We start from the raw sequence: 23,939 nt of genomic DNA, 5'->3' as shown, positions 1-23,939 counted from the left end.
GGAGTGCACCGGCCACCAGGACAGCCAGTGTGGCACGGAGCCACAGCACAGACAGTCCCCCACCTGTGAAGCATCAGAAGTTGGCCAGTGCCCGGCGGAAGAGAGGGAAGACTCCAGCCACCAAAGCCGCTCCAAGGGGTACAGGTGGGAGTGTGGAGTCAGCTGCAACACCTTCCAAGGTGGGGAAGGGGCACTAGAAGGTCAGTAAGTCTGGGAAGAGCAGCACGGCGGAGAAGACTGCCATCATCCCAGCTCCCCAGGAGGCCACCGCCAGCACAAGCCCAGCTGCCCAGGAGGCCACTGCCAGCACAAGCCCAGCTGCCCAGGAGGCCACCGCCAGCACCAGCCCAGCTGCCCAGGACGCCACCGCCAGCACCAGCCTAGCTGCCCAGGAGGCCACCGCCAGCACAAGCTCAGCTGCCCAGGAGGCCACCGCCAGCACAAGCCCAGCTGCCCAGGAGGTCACCGACAGCACCAGCCCAGCTGCCCAGGAGGCCACCGCCAGCACCAGCTGCCCAGGAGGCCACCACCAGCACAAGCCCAGCTGCCCAGGAGGCCACCGCCAGCACCAGCCTAGCTGCCCAGGAGGCCACCACCAGCACAAGCCCAGCTGCCCAGGAGGCCACCGCCAGCACCAGCCCAGCTGCCCAGGAGGCCACCGCCAGCACCAGCCCAGCTGCCCAGGAGGCCACCGCCAGCACAAGCCCAGCTGCCCAGGAGGCCACTGCCAGCACCAGCCCAGCTGCCCAGGAGGCCACCGCCAGCACCAGCCCAGTTCCCCAGGAGGCCACCGCCAGCACAAGCCAAGCAGCCCAGGAGGCCACCGCCAGCAAAAGCCCCGCTGGGCCATGAAGGACCGCCAGCAAAAGCCCTTCTGGGCCATCAAGGTCCGTCAGCAGCTGAGTCACTGCAATGGAGTCCGCCGTCTCAAGCACCGCTGAACAGGGCAGCGCCGCCTCAAGCAGTGCTGAACAGGGCACCGCCGTCTCAAGAACTGCTGAACAGGGCACCGCCGCCTCAAGCACCGCTGCACAGGGCTCCGCCGTATCAAGCACTGCTGAACAGGGCACCGCCGCCTCAAGCACTACTGAACAGGGCACCGCCATCTCAAGCACCGCTGGCCCATGAGCGCCAAGGGCACTGACGCTACTGAGTCCGTCACGGGCAGAATGAAGCACTCTGGGCACCATGCCCCCTCCAGAACCAGTAGGGAGATCCATCCAGTACCTCTGTCCTTAGCAGGATGAAGCACACTGGGTACCATGCCCCCTCCAGAACCAGTGGAGAGATCCATCCACTACCTCTATCCTTAGCAGGATGAAGCACTCTGGGCACCATGCCCCCTCCAGAACCAGTGGAGATTGTTATCCACTTGATAGACTGTGGCTTTGCACTCCCCAGGATGGAACAGTGGGCAATCCACCCACTGTAGAGACTTGAGAGACTGTGGCTTTGCACTCTCCAGGATGGAACAGTGGGCAAACAACCCACTGGAAAGACTTGAGAGACTGTGGCTTTGCACTCCCCAGGATTGAACAGTGGGCATGTGGCCCCCTCGTGGATTTGGCATTGTGCACTCAACCGGCTGAGGTGCCCCCCCCCATTTCCCTCCCCCTGAGGGGCCTGTTTTGTTGCTCTCTGATGCCCCTGCAGTGTTCTCTCCGTCATGGTTGGGGATCTTGTGTGGGCCTCGCCCATGCCGTGTGGGCCCAGTGTTCCACAGACTTAATTGGAGCACTACCTGGACTACTATGCTTGGTGTATAGTTTGTAAATGGTGTATATATATACATTTTTGCCTACTTGATTTTAATATATTACAATGGTTACACTCATTTTCTATTGTCTTCGCATTCTTCCGGGGGGTTGGAGGGTGTAACTGTGAAGTATTAATATGCATTAGTGTGTGTGTTGTAGTGGATGAGGGTGAAGGTGGGGGTGTTGCGTGTGTGTGTCCCTGTTTTTTCCCCTCCCCTAGGTGCAGTACTCATCGTGGTCTTCGCTGCCGGCATTCGTGCTCCTGGTAGAGGAGCAGGAAGACTATCGCAGGTAGAATTTGGAGTTCCGGGTCCATGGTGTCCTCGTTCCTCGTGGGGTGTGTAGAGGTGAGCGTTTTCCCTTCGGAATTCCTGTTTCCGCCGTGTTTTTATCCGCGGTGAATCCGCCCTGGAAAAGCTGGAGGATTGGTGGGTTGTAATAGTGTGGGCGGTACATTGTCTGCCGTCTGTCTGTTGGCGGTGACCGCTGCGCTGTTTGTTTGTACCGCCGTGGCAGTCAGACTGTTAAAGTGGTTGTCTTTGTTGGCGGTTTCCGCCACGGTCGTAATTGCAAATTTTTTACCGCCGGCCTGTTGGCGGTCTTACCGCCGTTTTAACTCTGTCCGCCAGGGTTGTAATGACCACCTATGTCTGTTGCTGGAACAGTAGTGATAGGGTAAATCAGAGGGCAGAGGGACTGAAATGTAACAGAGGAGTCTAAAGGTGCATGATTGAAAAATAACATATTCTGTGGAGGATGCCAGATAGGGTCTGAGAAACTCAGGGGGCAGAAGTCAGCAAAATAGTTGATGGCTGACAAAGGGGGTAAAAGAGCTATGGTAGTTAGCAAGGGGGAGCTTGGTATTATAAGAAAGCTCCAGTAAGACAAAGAGGTAGTGAGGGAGGCTCCAGATAAATAATCTCAGATGACCAACAGAGGGATTCTGAGAAACAGAGAGCTCTGATTGCAAGCCGTGATGACACTGAGAACCGAGGTCAGACCAGACGAGTGGGCTGTGCAGCTCTGAGTGCTAGATGAAGAATGATGGAGATGGTGGCAATAGTATTTTGTAGGCTAGCAAAGAAGCATTTAGTATTAAGGCTGGTAGAGCAGTCTATTTGACGCCCAGGCTTTGCACTGACATTCCATGTGCTTGTATGTGCAGTAGACATGTAGCATGTGTGTAGAAGTAAGACACCGTGTGTGGTGAAAGTCTGAGTGCTATAACCATATGTGGTGAAAGTCTGAGTGCTGGGACCAGTGGTATGCATTGTGGATGTCCTATGGTTTAGCACGCCATGTGATGAAAAGTAGCTACATGTTCCCAAGCAGTGGATGTGTATTGACTGCATCCTTGTGGATGGAGGGTGGAAAGCCAGACACTAAATTGGGAAAAGATGGAGAAAAAGCTATGCACATACATCCAGTGAGGTATTTGTTAGCCAAGAGTAGCTGATTAGTTTTCCCTAAGTGACGGCATAGGGTAGATTGTAGGAGTGAGGGCTAGGTTAGAGGTTTCTCTTGTTAAAGGTGACAGAGTTTGCCTGAGCCTGATGATTGCTTCATGAAGATTGATGCCAGCCAGATGTCAAGATCTTATGCTTCATTGTGTCCTTTTTATATACTCTGATTGGAGCCAGAACCATTGCTACTACTGCAAAAGCCATCACCTAGCACAAATGATGTGTCTGAGTTATAAGCAGAAAATTACATTCGAAAGAGAAGCAACCCAAATCAGTTTTCAAGCTTTAGGTAGTGGAGCCACATACTGTGTCTGCAAAATTAGTATAAAAGTGGAACTTTGAAATGATCGATCTGTAGGTCACAAGAATGGAAGTAACAAAAAATCTCTCTTTATTCACAGGGTAACATTTCCTATTTTATTTGTAATAAAGTCATTGAATAAAACAGCTGTCAGTTTCTTTTGTTTTGTTCCTCTGTTGCCTATGGCTTTCTCTGATTTACTGGGAATACTCCAATGACATTCAGTTCAATATATTTTTATCTCATTCCTTCCTGAGGAATGTCTCCATGTTCTGAGAAAAAGAAGAGGACATGACAAATATCTGGTGTGTAGCCTAAATGCTCCTTCACCCTTTCTTTGGAATAACTTCCTTTTATTTTCTTGGTGATACCTACTTAAGAGAAAGAAGAGGTTGTAGTCACTTGCTGGCATGTAGCCTCAGTACTCACCAGGCTGTGATCTCTTTCTCTCTCCTTTATGTAGGGTGGAGTTGGAGTTAAAAAAGGATAAGTGAGGGCCCCAAGCTTCTGATTCCCTATCGGTGGAGTCCCAGCTAGAAAGTATGGCCCTAACATCCCCAGGATTCTGACTGGGCGATCAGCCATAAGAGTAGTTCCTAACCCCACCACCTTAAAAGCTTGGTTCCTCCTGATCTGCAATCCTGCCATACTGGCGTAGGGTTCCTGGAAAGGTGGTTTACTTGTGGAGTACTGAGGTCCACTATGTCATCCCTTGTAAAGCCTGAATTGGAATCAGGGTTGACTTTCTCCCCAACAGTCAGACACTGCCTGTCCCGCTGTAGGTGTTGACTGTAGCAACAGTTCTGGGTTGTTCCAAAACCATCAGCAGCATCTGCTTTTGTGTTCCATTGTAGCACTTCTGTCTACGTGGTGTAACTTGCACCAATGTTACTTTTACCAGATAAGACTTTTCTAGGGCAGGACCTGATTTCACTCTTGTTAGAGAGACCCAAAACATCCCATTTTATTCCAGTTTCAAATTCTTCATGACCAAGGAAGTGAGTATTTTGCAAAGTGCTTTAAAAGCAACTGTGTGACAATGTCACACATGACAACCAGTCTCCCAGAGGCAAGAGGACATCACCTGAAGTCTGCACGCCTTGCTGGAAGAGCTGATGGATTGCCTAGTACCTAGAAGTCTGCCTGCCTTCCCATAGACAGAAGGCATAAGCCTGGCCCTGTGTTAGATGAGAGTGTCCAAAGAGCAGCCCAGCATGGTCTAGATGGAAATGTCTAGACTGAAACAAAGCCAGGAGTCAACCCTTATCGTGAGTCGCCTGGTTTCCCTGAACGATTCCCACAGTAAGTTGAGTAAAGACATTCAATTAAAGTTCAACATTGTTTTGCCCAGCTTCCATGCCATTTGCTAATACGTAGACTTGTGCACTATTGCCTGCAGCTGGAGCTGCCATGGAAAGCAGTTGTCATCACCAAAGTGAAAGCTCTGATCTGTCTTAGGAGGGTACAGCTACTGAAGAAGTACATCCACTAGAGATTCAGCCAGGGAGCTGAAACTGCTGAAACTGCTGAAACTGAGTACTTGTCTACATTTAGTCTGAACTACTGGAACTGACCAAGGCGAAAATCTGCTGTACAGGTCTGTTGCGCTAATCCCCACCCAGCAGCCTTTGTGGACCCACATCATTGAAGTCATTGTTGGAGGAGCAAGGTGACAGAATGTACTGCCAACACCACAAGAGTCACATCTTCACCATGTTGGTAAAATTAGGTCTAGTGATACTGAACACACAGGGACAAATCTGCCATTAGGTACCTTCGACTTTGTCTGTGTGAACTTGTAGCAGCCCAAGCTGTTGAATGAATCTTTGAATTAGCCAGTTAATCAATGACTATGTCTAAACTTTGTGTGAGGGACCATAAACAGTAGGAAAATTCCTAGAGCTGGGATAAGCTGCCATAAGGGGTGTTGTGCTACACTGCAATTTGTAGTTGTGGTTATAACCTGTTATTTGTGCTCCTATTTGAACTGTGCTGGATTTCATTTTGCTGTGGGATTAAAGTACTTCCAATTTACTAAGATAAGCACAGAGATGGGCAATACATGATTGTGTTTCATGGTTGACTGTTAACTTCTGAGCTATTGTGCTCTTAGATGATCTATCAAGTTCTTTGTTTTCATATAAGCTGCATACTTCCAATGTGTGCTTGTGATTATAGTATTAATAATCACAATAAAAAAATATTATGTTAAAAAGGTTAGTTGCTCCTTTTTCAGATTATCTGTTCAAGAATGGGTGATGGCATATCTTGATATATGCATATCCCATCAGATATTTTGATGTTTCTTAAATCTTTCGCCAATTAATCAAGTTGAACATTCTGGAGAAATAGGCTAATGCTTGGACAGCGGTTGTCATAGTATCAACTTTTTTTCCGAAAGTAGTTGCATTGTTTTATTACCTAATATTGACTGCTATAATTAGGGGAAAGTAAGTGGGAACTTCTGAGAGAAGCTGGGTGTCATTAGGAGGGGGAACATGGACTGTGAGCCACCCTGTCACTTTCCTGGAGTACGTGATTGGTTCCTGAGTATACGCAGGAGGTGGGGAAATGAACCAGGTGGGACAGGTTAAACATTTGGTGCGCAAAGCTCCAAAGGCTTCTCTTGGGGTCACAAGTTGGATGCTTTAGGAAAAGGCATCCCAACCAAGCCGAACCTTTACAAACATGTGTAAATTGAGATTTTTATGTGTCTTGGTTTTGAATTGTCATTCCTGCTCTAGTGGCTGAGAACTGGAATGTAAGCCAAATTCCACTACATAAACGCCGGTCTTTAGTTTTTTTTTAATACACATGGTGACGGAAGCACTAGATAACTCAAAGCACAGGGGGGGATATCCCTCACATGAGCACAAACCTTGAAACTGACCACATTTAAAACCAACGATTAACAGAGTTCTTCTCCTTCGGGGCACACCCAAAACCATAGTCCTGATGGTCAACAAAGCTAAAAGGAGAGAGACAAATGATTATTCAATGCTGTGTTCCAAAATCCCTATACTTACTTTGACTAATAGAAAAGGGGAGTAATACAAAAGAAAAAACAGTTTCCTGTGCTGATTCCTGCATACTTGGACACTGAGTTAGCCACGATGAGATATGCAAGCAATGTAATTTGTTTAGGACCAGGCTACTTTGCCACCCATCACATTCTTTGTATATCCATGTTGAATCCAAATCAGGAGAGGGTATTTTTAGTCAAACAGTACCAATTACTGTTGTGGAAGTCTCTTATTGTTTTGCTACATTGAAGGAATATGGCCATTTGCATGGTGTAGCTCTAGTTATTATTGAAGGATTTACCCTTGCTTTTCCCACACAGATATATAGGTCAGAATAGAGGATGATGGTACATGTCCACAAGTTTGACTCTATCTATCTTATCCTTTTGTGCCATACTCCTTGAAGATTTTTGTCACGCGATTGGATACATGCTACCTAATATTACAAACCCACAACCTATCAACCATGCACAGCAACAAAAATATGGCACCTGTCTGGAAATTCTACTCCCTCCTAAAACTCTCTACTTTACTCCATGCTTAAGCACTACCAGAAGTTTGCTAGAAAATTATTGCAGCACATTTCTGATCCTCGATTTTGATACCCAATATTTCTCACATGGCTCACACAATATAAGAATGCATAACAAACAAGATTGCTTTTGGGCTGACAACACAGAAGTTGCCTTACGAGGGACAAGATGCCCCCAATAAATCTTGCAATTCAAAGTAGCACCGTCTAGGAGAAATGCTTCCTTCGTTTGTTATCTTACTTTTTCTACATTCTGAAGCCAATAGTCACAGGTTAGATCACTATGGACCAGTTAAATAGTTTTTGTTGATTCCATACCAGACAGCCCTTGTCATCTGTTCTCATCAGCTTGAAGACCAGTGACAATATAGAGAGCAGGTATAAGTGGGTTTCAATAAAGCTGGAGGAAACCTAATGTGACAAATGAACTATGCTAGCAGCCTTTTCCTTACTCACCAAATATAACCTATAACAACAAGCTCAGCTTAGGAAGGAGTATGTGCAGACTAGCATTATCATCATGGACCAAGGAAGTCAACTTCTAGAGGGTCACTAACTCGTGCAGCATGCATCAGGGCTCAAATGAACCCCACCATTCACCCAGCATCAGTATACCATACATACATAGCTTCCATGCATGATGAAGGCAAGAGACCAACATATGGGGATCTGGACAGCCAATGGCCACTCTCCCCAAAGCAAGATTTGTTAAATGTATTATTTCTGCAATATTAATCTACTGCTACTAGGACTTGTCATAGTATATTCTGGGTTGATTGGTCAGTAGCCAGTTTCACTCGGAATGGCTACAATGTGGTGTTCCCCAGTCACTGGAGTCCCGCCAAACAGAAAAGCAAAGCATGGAGCACTTGCAGAGGACACAGTCTGTTTAGTTCACTGAGGAGGGAACACAGGGATAGCATGAATAATTGAGAAGGTGGAATGGTATAGCATTTCCAAACCACACCCAGAATTTTCATCCCATTAATTTAGTTAAACATTCCTGATCTAGGGAGTGCAATGAAATAAAATAATCACTCTCCTTTGCTCCCTCAACCTCATCTTCTCATGATGAGTATTCTCACATTTCAAATGTTTCTATACATTTCCCAATACATTCTTTGTTAATACCACAAGTACCACACACTGGCGTAGAGATGTAAGAATAGTTTTAATGTTGATCTATGGGACACTGAAAGTGGCCTGTGAAAAGAATGCATGCATCTTATTCACATGCAAAAAATATGAGAGATGCTGAGTCTCAGCCGCAGAACACCCATGTGGTAATAATTGTTGTCTCTGTAGTCTGACAACTACCTGTATGAAATCAGTGCTACACTATTTGTTAAACAACTATAGCATATTTAACAACAGAATAACCAATGTCCACAGGTTTGGAACATCAGCTGAGTTAAAAGTTATATAAAAGCAATGGGCATAAAGATTGGAATGAAGCCTTTCAATTATACTGTGTTGGTGACTTGAAATGGGGTAACTAATTGTATTTTAAAAAGATCACCCCAAATAACAAATGGAAACATTTCACTGGAATACACAATACCCAGGTCTGGCCTTTACGTTTATCAAACCATTGTTTTAAGTGTTTTATTATGATTTGCTCAATTAACTGAACAGGAATTGTTAATTCCAGAAACCATTGACTCATGGCATGAAAACTCAAGGCAGAAAAAGAGGTGTTCTGATTACATGGAGCTTTTTGGTAACATATCTGACACTTCTACATTGCAATGACTTAGTGAGTAAAGCTGAGCACATAGATGTAGAAGGGCAATAGCATCACATAGGGCCTCATTATGACCCTGGCGGGCGGCGGAGGCCGCCCGCCAGGATCCCGCCCTCCAAATTACCGCGCCGCGGTCAAAAGACCGCGGCGGGTATTACGAGTTTTCCCCTGGGCTGGCGGGCGGTTCCAGTTAAACCGCCCGCCAGCCCAGGGGAAAACGACCTTCCCACGAGGATGCCGGCTCGTAATCGAGCCGGCGGAGTGGGAAGGTGCGACGGGTGCTACTGCACCCGTCGCGTATTTCACTGTCTGCAAGGCAGACAGTGAAATACATTTTGGGGCCCTCTTACGGGGGCCCCTGCCGTGCCCATGCCTTTGGCATGGGCACGGCAGGGGCCCCCAGGGGCCCCGCGACCCCCCCTACCGCCATCCTGTTCATGGCGGCTTTCCCGCCATGAACTGGATGGCGGTAGGGGGGGTCAGAATCCTCATGGCTGCGGAGCGCGCTCCGCAGCCATGGAGGATTCCAATGAGCAGCGGAAAGTCAGCGGGAGACCGCTGACTTTCCGCTTCTGACCGCGGCTGAACCGCCGCGGTCAGAATGCTCATTGGAGCACCGCCAGCCTGTCGGCGGTGCTCCCGTGGTCGGTGGCCCTGGCGGCCACCGGCCGCCAGGGTCAGAATGACCCTCATAGTCTTGGAAAGGGTCTAATAATTTTTTTATTAGCCACTTCTTCAGATAAGCTTAAAGGAGAGGAGCATTTGTAAAGTATTTGACAGCTCCTTAATGGGCTTCTAAAATCACTGTGTCTTGGCTCTTGGTATAATGGAGTGGCATTCTGTGCCATGGGATTGAAATTAAGTTGAAAACATTCAAACATTGTCTTTGATGACTATTGGGACCTTTAGACCTATGAGATAGTGCTATTTAGCTTTACATTGCATTTGGCAAGTTTAGCACTAACCTGCATAAGGAGATGGGTGCCAATTGTGTTCTACCACATACCAAGTGCCTGTTGAAACCTGAGTTTGGCATAATAATACACACTTTTAGCTGCTTGGACAGCAGCTGGGTAATATAGTGAAGCTTTTCTGCTATCTGCACGGCTAATTGCAAAATTGTGCATATTGTCTACTACTTAGCCAGCAGCCAGGTGAATTATGATGTTTCTTTGCTATTTGAACAGCTGTTGTCCAAACAGTACATCATTTCTGCTAGTTAATCAGTGTCCACGGAAATAATGAAGTTTCTGTGCTATTTGCAAGGCTACCACCCAAATAGTACATAATGGCCCTGATTACGAGTTGGGCAGTTAATTCCGAACTGCAGGTAAACCCATGTTTATGTACGAGTTAGAATTACAAGTTGTTTGATATTTAACACATCTGATAATTATCGAATGTGTTAAATAATGCAACCATCGTTAACTTTCAGGAGTTCATATCTGCCACAATTTAACAGGGAAAAGTGCAAGATATTTACTGTATCATACGGATTGTGGTGCGTTGAAGACCAGAATCTGCATGATATTCCTCAACAATTCATAATAGGTGGTATTTCTTGCACATTATGCTACTGTTATTTATCCTGTGCGATAAACACCGTCTATACTTATATCAGAGCCAATGTCTGCTATTTAGACGGCAGCCAGATGAATAGTATAATTTCTTTGCTAGTTGTAAGACCATTGGCTAAATAGTAATTTCTACTATTTAGCAAGCTACCAGGTAAAGATTGAAGCTTTCCTTTTGCTATTTGCATGGCTGGGGGCCATATTGTTTATTTGGCAGCAGCTAGGTAAAGAGTAAAGTTTTTTGCTGTTTTGCACAGCCATTGTACAAATAGTGCATAATAGTGCATAATATTTGCTAGTTAGATATAGTGATGCATAATTTTGGTAGCACCATCATGTGTTACAGGGGTGACATAATAATGTAATTGATAATACATCTATTGTGTGCCTTAACGTTATTACTGTAAAGTGGAACATCTACATCAAATTACTGAAGGTGCATTTACAGTAAAGGATCAGTAGTTAATTTATATGTGTGTTCTAATGTTTGACTTTAACATTTGAATTTTAGTACTCATGCACATTTATATCCATGTATTTTGATTTATATTGCTGTGTTGAATTGCTCATAGTCGCTTTTCATTTATAATTCCAGCTTTAATTTAAAATTGCATGATGCACTTATGATCATGTATTTCAAATGTGCATTGAGTGTTTTAGAAAGTTAGCATAACCAGAAACCTGAAACATTTGGTTTCTTATGTTTAACCTTCAATGTGTACTCTTTCCTTGCAGGTGCCTTTGTGTGAGTCTACAGTTAATGAAGGGCATATTGTGCATTGAAGATAGTGAGGTATGGGAGGATACTTTAGCACAGACAAGGAGCGCTAACAAACTGAGAATAAAAGACTCCTGTTTGTGTACCAGACACCAGGAAACATTTATAGCCATCTTGATGTTGACATGTGGCATGAGAACTTGAGGGGAGGCGGCAATTTTAACTGTGGAAGGAAGATAGAAAACTAATGGCATGAATGGCATGGCTTTCTCGAAGGTTCTGAAGGATTAATTGGTATTCACCTAGTTAGACAAGGGCAGATTGCCTTGAGACTTGGAGAGGTGCAGACCTCTCTACTCTTTATTCCTTTATGCGGCTTTATGCTTTACATTACCTTTCTATCAGAACTTCTACTGAGGTTTCTGTTGTGCAGACTCTTTCCAATATACCCTGAAACTTAATTAGGTTTTCCCTTAAGTTTAGTTTAGGACACTTAGGTCAAATTAGATTCTCCAATTATTAGGCAAGAGGACCGCAATTTATATTCAGATTACCAGATTCTGTGTCTCGTCTTTTGTATTGCCTCAACTGAAATTCTTGTGTGCCTTATGTGTATACAATTTAATTTTATTCAATGTTTTACTTCACCTTTGATGATTTTGTATTTACATAGCATATTTTCAGTTTCATTTACATCAGTTTGGCTCTTAATTTGTAATAAACATTTGAATCTTATCAACAGCTTCCAAGATTTTAACGTGTGACCAAATAGGTTACACTGTCAATTGAATCGAAGGGTTGATTTTAACTTTGTGGAGATGTTTTTAATGTCCTGTGAGGGTGGTGTTTAGTAGATTGAAGTTGTTATCATGTTTGTCATGACCTGAGATCCCGGGATAGAATTAAAAGTGTAGAAGACACTATAGAGTAATTGTCTGCTAAGTTTTGTAGCGTTTGTTGTGAGATATCATCGACAGTGCAGTTGAGATAGGGACATTTATCTTTGTGTGACTGTGAGGTGTGGTTGGTATGGTGGAGCCTAATACATAGGGTGAATCTGTACTAATCTGAATGATAATCCACAGGTCGAGGGTTTGTTGAAAGTGCTTGACACTTGTGTTACTGAATACTGTCAAATCTTTGGTAAAGCAGACAAAAGTCACCTGTATTGTATTTTGTGATGCGTGTTTGATGCTGACAAAAGTGCATATGTGCAGATTGTAAAGGAAGGTGAACCACCGCAAGGTACAAGACTGACGTCACAGCGTGCCGCACTGTTATTGGTCGGGTTGGTGTAGTACAGTGCTGCTAGTGGTTGTTTAGGTGACAAAGGGCTGCGCTGAGATTGGTTGTTGCTAGTGAACGAGCACTGTGGACAAAGAGTTATTTCATGGTCCGGAATAACATTTTGTATGTGATATTTGATATTTGATTGAATTTTTTTTGGGGAAAGCCATACAAACAAGACATATTTAGAGGAGATGTAGCTGTATCTATTAGACAGGGAGAAGAGGCACCATCTGAAGATATCCCAGGTCATAATATAAGGCAATAAATGTCGGGCTCCACACATGTATTTGGCTTGGTCAATGACACAAGATCACAAAAAAGGAGGGTGCATTGAGGTTTCCACGTTATGGCACATTTATTCTGAAAATGATTGAAAACTTGAGGAGGGCATTATACGAGATGAAACCACCTCCTGGACCTGCACAGAATGAGACTCTAAATGCTTGGGAAAGTGCTGCTCATGTTAAAGAGAATGAGAAGTATCAAGGAAGAGCTCGGAAAGCAGTGCATACTTATGCAGATGCTATATGGGATGCTGAACAAAAGAAGTGGAGAACTGACATGATAAAGGGAGTTAGACTGCACCCAACCTTAACAAGTGAAGCATCTAAGAGAGAGAAGGAAAAGAAAAATGACAAGAAAGCAAAAGATGGAAAGAAAAAGGAGGCAGACGACATGAGTTAGATCAGTGACAGTGATTCTAGTGATAGCTTTTTAGATGCAATACTATCGGAACATCCACCTCCGTATAGTAAGACCTGAGTATAGGGTGGAGATAGCACTAATGGTGGTTGGAATCTTGGATTAGCTACTGCCGGAATAAATTTGAATAGTGGACCAGTAGGGGTTACTCTGGTGACTGTGCATCGTGAACCAATAGGAGATGGTTCAGGAATTTGTGTTCCTGCAAACTCTACTACCCCAAATGCTCTTCAAGTAATGCCAACTTCTGGAACACCCATGTGGGTGCCACCTTTAAAATCCAGTAGTGTACTCATGGATATTAGAATATGTCTAATGTCCCTGTGGTATCACAGAGTCTCAGTGCTAAAGAAGTAGCCGAGTGGGTGAAACTTTTTATACTCCTTTGAGTGATAGCAGGAGCTCAGGGTTGAGTCATGGAACAATTCAGTCACCAGTGAGATAGAACTTGGAGGATGTGGCTAAAATGAAGTTAGAATTTGATGAGATGATTAGCGGGAATCTTGAAATGGCTTGTTTAGACTCTTATAAAGGCAATGTGCTAATATTAATGTGTAAGGATGTTACCAGACGTGCAGGATGAGTTAATGGCAAACTATCCGAGATGGCTCAAAAATATGAGATAGAATAGAACAAGATCAAAGCCTTGCATAGGAGTTATCGTGTGTGCTTTAACAAAGAAGACATAGCCTGTGAGAACTTCAACAATCAAAATACAAATTAAAGAGCTAATTCAGAACATTCGGAAATGGAATGAGTTTGACGAATGGGAAGGTCGATAGGCGATAAAGAAAGAGCTGAAAAATCAGACAGTACAACCATCTCCTCCTGTAGGAGGAGGGGCAAGCACATCAAGATTTATTTGATCCATTTTTAGCCACATTTTTAACGCCTGCACAGAGCAGGCATTAAACTGTGGCACACTATTCTTTTTAATGGGCCTAAATGTGCTTTGCAGAATTAGTGTCAATATTTTTGCCGCTAATCATGAAAAGCACCAAACTAGGATAAAAAATGTTGGCACTAGTTCCCTAACTACCGCCATACACTGTACGTTAAATACGGCGCACACCTGGTGGCGCAAGGTGGGTGCTAAGGGGTGCAAGAAAAGTGGCGCTGCATTGGATGCAGCACCACTTTTCTTAAATTCGGCTCTCTGTTTGATATTGTGGTTCCGAGTGACTTGTAAGCAAAGCGTAAGATAGACATTGAATTGCCTGAGAAAGAACCGATGAGGGACCCAGCGACAAAATGCCTTAACCGTTGGTGATGAAAAAGTATCAGCAGGTGATTACTTTTTTAGAGTTGAAGATGTTGCCTACAGATATTGATTGGATTAAGATTGACAGGATGTTTTAGGAATGCAAAGAGTCAATTTGTGCTTACTATGAGAGATTTTTGCAGGTGTTCAAGCAGTATAGTGGAGTGGAGATGATTGAACTGAAGGATATGGGACATTTTGTGTCAAGGTTTGTGACAGGATTGAGACCTGAAATAAGCTTGATGATTTAGCAGCATATGATTGATGACAGAATAAATCAGTTGATGTAATTTTGAGATATGCAAAGTACTGCAGTGATGAAATAGATATGAAACAGAAGAAGCTGAAGGAAAAGCAAATGGCTGCACAGATGGAAGTATCTCCAAGAAGCAGTCAGATCCAGCCATTTGTAGGGAATGTTGGTATTATGCAAGGAGTGTATCAGGAGGGAACTACTGTGATACAGGGTAGAGGCTGAGGTGTCTCAATTGATTCCAGAATATGGATGGATGTGGGTAGTCTTAAAAAGACAAGCCCTTCTCATTATTGCAGCAAGTTGAGGGAATGTCGTCTAAACTCAGCAAATGAGCTCCAGAATTCAAGGTTTCTCCAGCACCAGAGTAACAACCTGTCATGTTGTGCTGCAAGTTGTGTGTGTGAGCCAGTATATGTATGTGTGTGTGAAATACGATTGGCTGGTTGAGTTGGAGAGAGCTGAAGTGGGGGATGTTGTCGTGTCTGTATGTGTGTCCCTTGCATGTGAAACCGATGTTGTTGTGTATGTTGGGTTGCAGTGTGACACATTCAGGTGAGTGTGGTTGTCGTGTGATGGACATTGCTGTGATGAGTGTAGTTGTGCATGTGTGAGTGTGTTTGTAAAGATGAGTGTGTAGTTGTGTTGGCTGTCATGGTTGTATTGGGTATGGGGGTTGTGTCAATGGTGTTTTTATGTTGTCATGGATGTATGTCAATGTGTGTTTTCGGCATTTACAGGTTGTCTTGTGTTGGAATGGCAATGTGTTATTGTGTGTATGTGGTGTGTTGTGTGTAGTGCACGGGTACACATATGACTAAGGGACAGAGTGCATGTGTCACTTACCTCTCTTTCATAGCCCCTGCCATTCTACAAAATCTACTGAGTTCCGACACTGTCTCCCCCGTCAGCAATCCACTGTCATTCCATGCGCTTGTAGATCTAAATCAGGCCCTAAGCCACATAGGGAGATCAGGAGGTCCCTTGAACAGGATGCAGTTGGATTTTATCGAGATGCCTGTGTGTAATGTGCTGAGAAAGGTCCTGATGATTGTATGCATCTTCTTGCGTGGGGTTGAAGCTTACCTGACCAGAAGAAATGACAATCTTATTGTATCTAAATTGTTGCGGAGAGAACTCTTTCCTAGGTTTGGATTCCCGACCTTGCTAAAGTCAGACTGATGGACTCATTATAATAATGAGGTCCTGAGATTGTCGTGCGCAGCATTGCAAGTGTAACAGAGATTACATTGCAGCTACAGACAAGAGGCTTCAAGTGTTGTCAAGCAGGTTAATCGTACACTGAAATCCAGATTGGAAAAAGTGTGTGCTTTGACATCTTTGAAATGTCCTGATGCTTTACCCCTTGCGTTGATGTGTCTTAGCAGTGTACCTGATCCGAGAATAGGACTTTCTCCCCATGAGATAATCATGGGCAGAGCTATGTGATTGCCAGCTATATCTGCAAATGTACTTGTGAACATTACAGATGATGTGATCATTCATTACTGCAAAGGTCTAGCTGGTGCAGTGCATTCTGTGTTTCATCAGGTCAGAGCAGCTACAGCCTCACAACACCAGGAACAGTGCTGTGAACTAGGCCTGGTGAGTGCATGTCTCAAACATTTCCAGAGGACAATGAGATCTCTGATCTTACAGAAAGTGAAAACAAAGGATTGGCATTGAGGAGATCTAAAAGAACAGAGTGCCCTTCGGAAGTACTCTTCACCTGAATGGATATACTTTGCTACAAATGATGGTGAGAGAACATTTTGGGAATGTTGGGATAACGCTGCAGATCCAATTGAACCTCCTTGATCTTAAAATTCTGTTTGAATTTTACTTTGCGTTTTCTGTGCTATTGGATAGACTGAGACATTTCACCCTGAATGTGATTTTAAGTGAATTTGAACTGTGCCTTAAAGACTTTGGACCTCATAACGAGTTTGGCGGTCTCAGACCACCATGTTGGCGGTGGCGGTCGTACCGCCAACAGGCTGGCGGAGAAGACTGCCAAATTATGACATTGGTGATATATTCAGCCAAAGCACCGCCAGCACAGCCACAGCGGTCTGGCCACCACAGGCGAAAGTAGCACCTGGTAGCCAGCGAAGACCATGTTTCCACGGGACAGAATATGAGGTTGCACAACGCCAAGGTTTACATCGCAGTCGTACCACCATGGAAACCCAGGCGGAAACAAACTGCATAAAAGGAGATACCCACCTTCAGGAAGCCATACTTGTCCAGAGCCACCACGGAACCAGAACTAGACATCTTCCCGCTGCTCCTGCTCACCCAAAGACTTCAGAATCTGTGATGATGACAGCAATCTTAAGTACACACACTCACTTGTTATTATTGTATATTGACAATTTTTGTACCCTTACACAACATATATTCGGGAAGGGGGTGCAAGGGCGACACTCACACATAACTACACACTGACGTGCTCACTCACATACACCCAAACACACGCTCGCACATAAACACTACCCACGCTACAGCCACCACACACAAACCACACACATGTCACAAACACACACAGGTACACACAAAAACACTGCACAGGCCCACCCTCACACAGCACAACACAACACCACAACACATCACAACCACAACACAACCGCATCATCTCCAATATGTTGTCAGGGACCCACAGTGGACACTATCCAGGGACACAGCACACATACATCACAACGTAATACCAACAGGGCACAGACACACACAAATACACAATCATACTACTTACCAATCGACTTACACAGAACCTCGTATTTAACCTACCATGCACAAAACATGCACATGCACACAGTCAAAGCACACAAAGGCATACAACACACTAACAAACACATTTCAACACAAACACCACTCAATACCAGCACAACAAAATGTGTAGAACACACAAATGTACATCATACAACACACACTGTACCACTGTCAGACAAAAGAACTGCACACAACCTCAAATACTGGCTAAACAACACAGGTAGCACAAGCACCACACACACACACACACACACAGATACAGACACACAACTAATGTCAGCCAGGAACAACTCCATACTAGGGAAAGAAATACATGACAAAGATGTAACCACAAAATCAACAGATTGGTTCAAATTATTATTAGATTATCAAATTTAGAAAACAAAGGCCCTATGCCAGTCCTTTGACAACAGTCTGAATGCCTACAGTGCACATATGTGTGCCCCGAACTTGACTCTTGACTGCCGGGGAACCTCCAGAGGTAGGGGCATTTATGGGGCAGGCATGCACCTCAGGGGTTAATTGGGGATGCAAGGAGGGTTGGGTTTAGGTTTTGAAGGGGTGTCTTTGGTGGCTGGTTTGGGAAGCGGGTCTTGACTTTGTCTGAGGTGTAGGAGAGGTTTGCGGTTTTTTGGAAGGGGTAGACTTCTTGGCAGGGAGATGGGCATAGGTACTTGCAGGAGGGCTTGGGAGGTCTTGATGGTGGAAGGGCCGGACTTGGGAAGGGACAGAGAATGTCTAGGGGTATCACGGGGTGGGAGAGGGGTACAGAAAAGGGCAAACTTCAAAACGAAAGCTTGTTTACACACATAGGGATGGGCATAGCAAAAGGGTTTAGGTGTGGAGGGAGATGGAGTGACGGACCGAGGTGTTGGTGTGGATGTCTTGAGTGCATGTTTGTGCCAGGTATGTTTGTGGGTGGTGGGTGTCTGTTGGGTGGCTAAGTGAGGGCATTTACGTGTCTTGAATGAGAGGGGTAGAGCTGCTATGTGATGCTGTGGTGGGTGGGTGACTGTCTGTTGGGGTGGTGACTTCAGGTAGGATTTTTGTTGTGGCTTTATCTGTGAATGTTGGTGTGGTGTCTGCTGGTGTGTCAGGTGTGCAGTCAGTGACGCTGGGAGTGGTGGGGGTATCAGGGCAGGTTGTGACTGCTGCTGTGTGTGCATCTGAATGTTGCTAGTGTGTATGCCAGTGGTGTGTCTTGTGGTGCTCTTGTTTTTCTGAGCTACCCTTGGATGTTGAGGTGGATGCACACCTGTCTGTCTGTGTGCTTTGACTGGGTTGGTGAAAAGGGGTTTGGGATTGAGAAGAGGAAGGTGGAGAGGGGATGGGAGACAAAGGGTGACTGGCTGCCATCAGTCTGGAGGCTAGAGCCTGAAAGGATCTCTGTAGGCCAGCCAGTGCACCGTGAATGCCCTCCAGGAACGCATTACTCTGTTGGATCTGAGTTTCAAGTCCCTGGATGGCATTCACGATAGTCGACTGACCACAGAGATGGACCTCAGAAGGTCAATAGCCTCCTCTCTGGTGCAGCAGGCCTGCAGGGGCAGAGGTGCCTGTGGCAAAGGAGACGCTCACCCTCTGGGGTGAGCGAGCATGGCCAACTCAGTGAGGAGCTAAAGGGTGGGCGGTGGTAGTAAGGGGGTGGCAGACTTAGATGGTGCTGGGGTGGCCCCAGATGGGTCTGGCACCGACAGGGAGTGTCCACTGGAGGAAGATTCTGAAGATGAAGAACTGGATCTTGTCTCCTCTGTGGCATTCTCTTTGCCCTCCGGGCCACTGGGTCCCTCATTGCCGGTGGTGTCATGACTTCGGGCCCCGTGGCCAGCAGCTTCCCCACTCAGCTGTACCCCATCTCCTTCGTCTGCCTATGCCGATGCTTAGAAACAGTTAGAGAAGGAGGGTCATCACACTCTTTACATAGATATATATTACACCATACACTACAGTAACATTGCATCTATGCGTAAAACACACCCAGGTAGAAACCATTTTGAGTCAACATCATGTCACAACAACATACTTTCAATAGCCCTATATGACAACGATGTCACACACAACATAAGCCAACTATCTGACCACTACATCACCATCCTATCAGTACAGCTATAACAGAAACTATACCTGCATAAGATGCTTTGTCAACATAAAAAGTATGTCCCTATACAGAGCATCATTGTGAAACAACAAACCATCAGTGGGAATTAGTGTTTACTTTGATTTCAAATTCATACATTCTCCAAATCTACACTTGCTCAGTCCATTACCAGATGTCATGTTCTATGAAAGTTACCTCATCACATTGCAATTACAACACAGCATGTTGTTTAGCAATCACATCTCTTACATGTAAATGTGTCTATAACATTTACAAAGGCAAAACTCTCAGATGCACCTACACCATTTGGCATATCCAAATTTGGAGTATAATAGACTCCTAATCCATTTTAGCAACACATATATAAACTGTGTTTTTGCAAGGGTTTACACAGACTTTCTGGACTTACTCATCTTAGTCATGCTCACAGAGAAAACAAAGTCATGCATAGCAATAGGGACCTATTTAGCACATACAATACACCCCTAGACAACCACAGGGAGCATAACAACACTTTCCATACAATGGACACCTGTCATGTACATGAAGGCCACATACAATTCCATTAATCATGTTGAGTAGCAACCTCAATATAACAAGATAAAAATATCAACATCACTATCAACACTTCAGACATGAATAACCTTACATGAGTAAAGTTAAACTGACATAAACCACTTCTAAAGTAACCATGATTGACACATAACCTAGAGTCCAGCACATTGATTGACAACATATGCCATTCCACCAACATGTAACTGTCAACTACAACAGCTGAAATACAATGAAGTCAGAATAAAATTAGCTAACCCATACCAAAATCCTTCAAAACAGAATCAGAATAACAAAACTAAGTATGCCAAACTTGAAGTTAAAGCTTTAAAATGGCAGGAAGTACCAAAGTACACATGATGTTGGCAATAACAGTGTATGTTGAACCTGTACAGGAGATGTCCTGCCCCATGCAGCATGGGCAAAATAAATTGGCTAACTGAATAGCAGGTTAACCATTTACCTTCTCAATACCATGTAAATGGTACAGATAGTCTGAACTCACATGTCAATGATATGTCTTGCACTACTAATGTATTATTACCACTATGCTTTACATCATGTAGGATGTCCAACCTGATCAAACATCACACTTGCCAATGTACAGTTCACACTTAACAATTGGGACACCTCCTATAAACCGCTGAGTAAGTGTAGCAAGTATGCCATGTGAATTTTCAGAATGAGATAACACCATTACATGAAATTACATCTATGTCAAAACTCATGAATATTTGGCCTGTTTCTTACCTGTCAGACCCTATGTTGCACATAGAGCTAGAGCCAGTGAATTAGGAATGCTGGACAACTTACCAACACATTGGGGGTCATTATGACCATGGCGGTCGGTGCAAATGTGGCGAGTACCGCCAACAGGCTGGCGGTACACACCGCCACATTATGACATTGGCGGGTTGGCGAATGTACCACACCGACCGCCATGGTGGTAGCAGCCGCCGGGCTGGAGATAACAATCTCCAACCCGGCTGCCGCTACTGTACCTCTGGTGGCATTCCAACCCTGCCTACTGCCAACCATGGCGGTATGCCCTACCAGTGACAGGGAATTCCTTCCCTGTCACTAGTAGGAGGCCCACCCCCAACACTCCCCAGACGACCCCCACCCCCCTCCATCCATGCTCACCCCTTCCAATCCTCTTCCCATACACGCACACTCGCAGGCACACACCACACATTCACACACTCACTCACACAGGCATACACGCAGTTGTACATGCATGCATCCATTCATTCATGCACACATCTGTGCACACATCCGTACACACATCCAAACTTACATGCAGACAAGCATTCACACTTGCATTCATACACGCAGTCTCACGCATGCACACACACACATGCAACCAACACTACACACTCATGCACATGCACGCACACCCTCACACATTCATGCACACACACCCCCACACACAATACCCCCCATCCCCCTCCCCTGTCGGAAACCTGACTAACCTAAATTCAGGGGGTCTTCCAGCAGGGGACGGGATGGGGCGCTGCTACTGCCAGCAGCACCCGCCAGTAGAACACCGCTAGGCTGTATTATTTTTCATAATACGGCTGGCGGCAGTCTACTGGTGTGGTGCTGCTGGTGGTAGCAGGGCCACCTTAACACTGTACACCAGCATGGCCACAGCTGGATTCCCGCCCTTCCTGTGGCGGAAATCCAGCTGTGGTCATATTATGGCAGAAGGATGTTACCCACGGCGACGTTCTTTTGGCGACCGTCGCCGCGGCTGTAGGCGGTACTTACTGCCAAAGTTGTAATGAACACCTATATCTGGACTATGGATCTGAAGGTGGGAAGGATGACACAGCAGGTTACACATATGTATAGCAGTGTAGAGATACACAAATGACACAGTAAGATGTGCATCTCCACATGCTGTTATACAATAGGCTTTACTTATGCGAGTAATATTTCCCTATACACAATACAATGTCCACATCTGTGTATCAGTGGTGGCAACTATACTTCTATGTGTTCCTAGGAGACCCTTTACCTTTAGCACTTACCACATTGTTACAGTGTAGATACTTACACATCATATACTGAACTTGCAGAGGGATTGACATGTGTGTAGTCAGTACTTACCCCCTTGTGGCTGCTGTGCTGCCCTCAAATGCCCATCCACCTCAGAATAAGCCCCCGCCAAAATGCAGGCATTTGGGAGGGGGGGCGTGAAGGTCCGAGGGGCATCCCTCCCTCATTGGGAGGACATCCCCAGCTGGGCATCTGCAGTCTTCCAGGACCAGCGCCTCAAGTCCTCCCACTGCTTGCTACAGTGGGTGCTCCGCCAGCTGTGAACCCCTCAGATCAGCACTTGCTTGGCAATGGCACGCCAAATTCCCTTTTTTTGATAGTAGTTGACCTCCATGGATGACACAGACAAAAGGAGAAAGTTATGTCCAGATGCACCATTCCAACACAAGTGGTCAGAACACCTCAGTCACAGCAAGTAGGCAAACATTCCCTTTCTCTCAGTTCAGACACCTTCCCAATTTACCATCTGAAGTCAGCCCGTGAGTGAGGTGGAGTCTCCCATACAGCATGCATGATCAGTACCTGGTATTAACTAGACTTGTGTGACCAGGCCATATGATCGTCCATAACATGGTATAGCTCTATAAAAATTTCTCACACTATTAATGTTGTACATGCTGCAATCATTGTTGTGTATAAAGGAAGTTAGATTACACACCATCTACCATGTATCACTACTGTATGTCTGCCTATGCACATGCACACATTTCAATACAATCAGACATGATTGCCCAATCCTTAACTACTTCACATTTCATGTACACCATCATACAGTCCACCTTTTACACATTTCTATACCATTGGACTCACCTGCTCCTCTGGTGCACCATATAGCTGTTCATACAGGGGTCAACAAGCTTGTCCAGCTATTCTTGGGTGAATGCTGGGGCCCTATCCCCTGCAGGATGTGACATGATAGCTCCCAGAGGCAGTACACAGCAGCTCAGGTTGTGAAGGTCTTGCTGGCAACAGTGTCAGGAGACAAGTGGGCAATACTGCAGAAGATGGTGGTCACGTCTGTCACGTACATGACCGCCACCGGAAGCGGATGTCGCCATTGGCCCAAGTCTGCCAAAGGCTGTAATGTGTTCCAATGGCAATGTGCACCTCGGTTGTGACCGCCTATGCCATGATGACTTCTGCCGCCGGCGTTACGTCACTTCCTCTTGTCCAGTACAGTATTCTGGCTTGGGAGCCTCCCAAGACCCAGACTGAAGTGAGAGCCTTTTTAGGTCTCACAGGATATTATAGGAGGTTTGTTAAGGGATATGGTACCATTGTTACCCCCTTAACTGAGTTGACTTCTAAGAAGCAACCCAGGAAAGTGATCTGGACAGAGGCTTTCCAGAACGCATTTGATGCCATGAAGGCTGCCATGTGCACAGCACCTGTGCTGAAGGCACCTGACTACTCCAAGGTGTTTGTTGTGCAAACAGACGCCCCAGAGCATGGTATTGGAGCAGTACTCTCACAGCTTAATGAAGAGGGCCTAGATCAACCCTTAGCCTTCATTAGCAGGAGGTTACTACCCAGGGAACGTAGGTGGAGTGCCATAGAACGTGAAGCGTTTGCTGTGGTCTGGGCACTGAAGAAGCTAAGACCCTACTTGTTTGGGACTCACTTCCGAGTTCAGACCGACCACAGGCCCCTCAGATGGCTAATGCAGATGAGGGGTGAGAATCCAAAACTGTTGAGGTGGTCCATTTCCCTACAGGGGATGGACTTTACGGTGGAACACCGTCCTAGTACAGATCATCTGTCCAGGTTCTTTCGCCTTAGTGATGAGAACTCCCATGAGGTTGGGTAGTTGCTCCCCACTTTCAGCTGGGCAGGACACGTGT

The sequence above is a fragment of the Pleurodeles waltl genome, chromosome 4_2 (genome assembly GCF_031143425.1).
Source record: "Pleurodeles waltl isolate 20211129_DDA chromosome 4_2, aPleWal1.hap1.20221129, whole genome shotgun sequence".
Classification (NCBI taxonomy): Eukaryota; Metazoa; Chordata; class Amphibia; order Caudata; family Salamandridae; genus Pleurodeles; species Pleurodeles waltl.
The sequence above is the reverse complement of the archived record's forward strand: the minus strand, read 5'-3'. Positions refer to the sequence as shown.